The sequence below is a fragment of the Meleagris gallopavo genome, chromosome 3, assembly GCF_905368555.1.
Source record: "Meleagris gallopavo chromosome 3, MGAL_WU_HG_1.1, whole genome shotgun sequence".
NCBI lineage: Eukaryota > Metazoa > Chordata > Aves > Galliformes > Phasianidae > Meleagris > Meleagris gallopavo.
The window spans coordinates 30,533,623-30,536,041 of NC_139406.1; the positions used below are offsets into that span (position 1 = coordinate 30,533,623).

Below are 2,419 nucleotides of genomic sequence, written 5' to 3' on the forward strand. Positions count from 1 at the left end.
GATGAGTGGAAACAAGTTGGAAATTTAAAAAGAGAAGCTCTGAACAAGAAAAAGAAAATGGACCTAAAGGACCCATGCTTAGAAGAGAGACACTAAATGGAATTAGCTTCTCAAAATTACAGGAAAAGGGCTATTTACAGAGAGGTTTCAAGTAGAAACACGAGGAAGAACAGCAACAGTAGAGAGAGAACTCATTTCTGTCCCTTGTCTTTTGATTTCCACACTCAGAAACATTTCCCCTTCACTGTCCTGGCCCCATAATGCTGCCTCCATGTCTGCACTCCTGTATCTTTCTGCATCCCAGAACATAAAATTACTCTCATTCTGATGAGCCCACAAGAGAAAGCACTACAGTTTCTACTGCAGTTATCTTCTTTCTGATAGCTGAAGAGCAGTTGGTTCTCAGGCATATCTGGAGCAACCTCGTATTCTCATTTTTATTCTGCATCATCTATCTTATTATCAATTTTATACTTCTCTCTCAAGCTCTGTATCTGTTCTTCTCCCATTCTAAGCCTGTTTCTTCCTGTATTACATTCTGTGATCCCAATAGAACTATTCTGCTCTTCTGCACTGTCTGAACCTCCAAAGTCATTTTACTCCTTTTTCCTCCTTCACAGGAACTTTCTTTTTTTTTTTTTTAAATATACCCAATCAGATATTTTTCCTCTTCAGTACCTCTTCTAGGAGAATGAAACTACAGGTTTGCTATCCAGGTGTGCTACTAAGAGCACACAACCACAAGGAAAAAAACATATTAGATGTACTCTATTTGCAAATAAACATGCATTTTATAACTGTTCAGAAAGTTTCCTTCTTTACTGACCTTCTTTATTCAAATCCATAGCGGCCTGCAGTTTTTCACCAGTGAAGCCCAGTTCTCACACTGCTGCTACAAAGCATTTATACGTTAACCAACAAGGGGTCAGGACACACAGACATAACTTTTTCACTCAAGCATAGTTGTATTCTGTTGTAAAAACACTCCCAAAATAGTACATAAAACAATCTCATCTTCTCTCCATCTCTTCAAAAACATAAGTTCTCCATTAAAGAACCAGTGGCACTACGCCATATTTTTGCACTACTCTGTTCTCATCATTGACCCTCTCTCACCAGTTGACAATTCCTTCCTGTTATAACAGTGCTCCTATTGCATTGAAAAATGATATCAGCTTCCATAAATAACTAATGATACTCACAAGCTAAATTTATCTAATGTGTGCCAAAATAAAATACTGCTCACCGCATCCCTGTTTCACTACATACTGTTCAAGTGTGTTTTATCTGCTGTAGATTTATTAAGGTTGTTTGGTGAACACACCAAGAGCCTGAAATTCCCTCTTCTCTATCAAGAACCTACTCATCATGCAAGTCTGAGGCACAGCTTCAGTCCCACATGTATACCCTCCTCTCATTCCTGTTCCCCCGGAGCTGCATAGGTCCCTGGCTGTTAGTATAAATGCCTACTATGAATATTTTTCCACACACTTTCAGCAGACACAGCAATGCATTGAAGCGCGTGATACATATGCAAGGTAATTAAAGGCTACTGCCAGAAGATAACACATCAGCTTCATCAGAGCTTTACGGTAATGAAAAAGCATTTCAACAAAAGTGACAGAAAGAAAATACCCAAGCACTTCTACAAGGAGAGCTTGATCACTTTATGAAGGGGATTACAGGAGGTGGTTGCCACAGTAGTTCATGCACACAAGGCAGCCCTTGCAGGCCTGAAAACATGCTTTCAGCATTTGAAGCACTCTGATTTTAGATTGTTGAAAGGTACCTTCTAAATAAAGAACTACATTATCAACTTCTCATGTGAGAAAAGCTTTAAAGAATTAATTCTAAAATGTCTGTTTCACACCTGATGTAAAATATATATTTGAGTGGAGAGTAAGTCTTCAGTTAGGAGACACCTGAGAATACCTTAAATTCAGTGTCCGCAGTTTTTATTCCTGGAATGTCATTAGGAAATCACATGTTATGTAAACAAAAGGTTGAGTGGTACCCCTCTACAAATATTTATCACTTTTTTTCTAGTCAAACATACTTCTAACTTTAAGATTGAGATGACTACTCAAGAGTTAATTTAACATTTACATTCTATTTAAGCACAGAGGCCAGCAAATAGGTTTTGTTATGCTCATGCAAGTCTAACAAGAGGAGGATACAAAAGACAGAAGATTAGGCAGATTAAAAAAGGCTACAGAAGAACATTTACTATCCTGAAGTGTTTCCATAGCAGCCGAAACAATTATCAAAACAGATACACCAAAAGGAAGGCAAAGAAACAATATGAAAGCTCTCTGCCTGAAAGCAATCCATAGATATCAAGAGTTATATATATCTCGTTCATTAACTTAATCATTAAGTGTCACCTACAACCTAATACATCACATAGGTCTTCGTAGCG

At 37.8% G+C, this 2,419-nt stretch overlaps 1 protein-coding gene across 7 annotated transcripts in view; it reads right to left on the reverse strand.

Annotated features, from left to right (window-relative positions):
- The window catches only part of EPB41L4B (erythrocyte membrane protein band 4.1 like 4B), a 168,171-nt gene that overhangs the window by 161,533 nt on the left and 4,219 nt on the right, over positions 1–2,419 (reverse strand). The gene's annotated exons all lie outside the window — the stretch shown is intronic.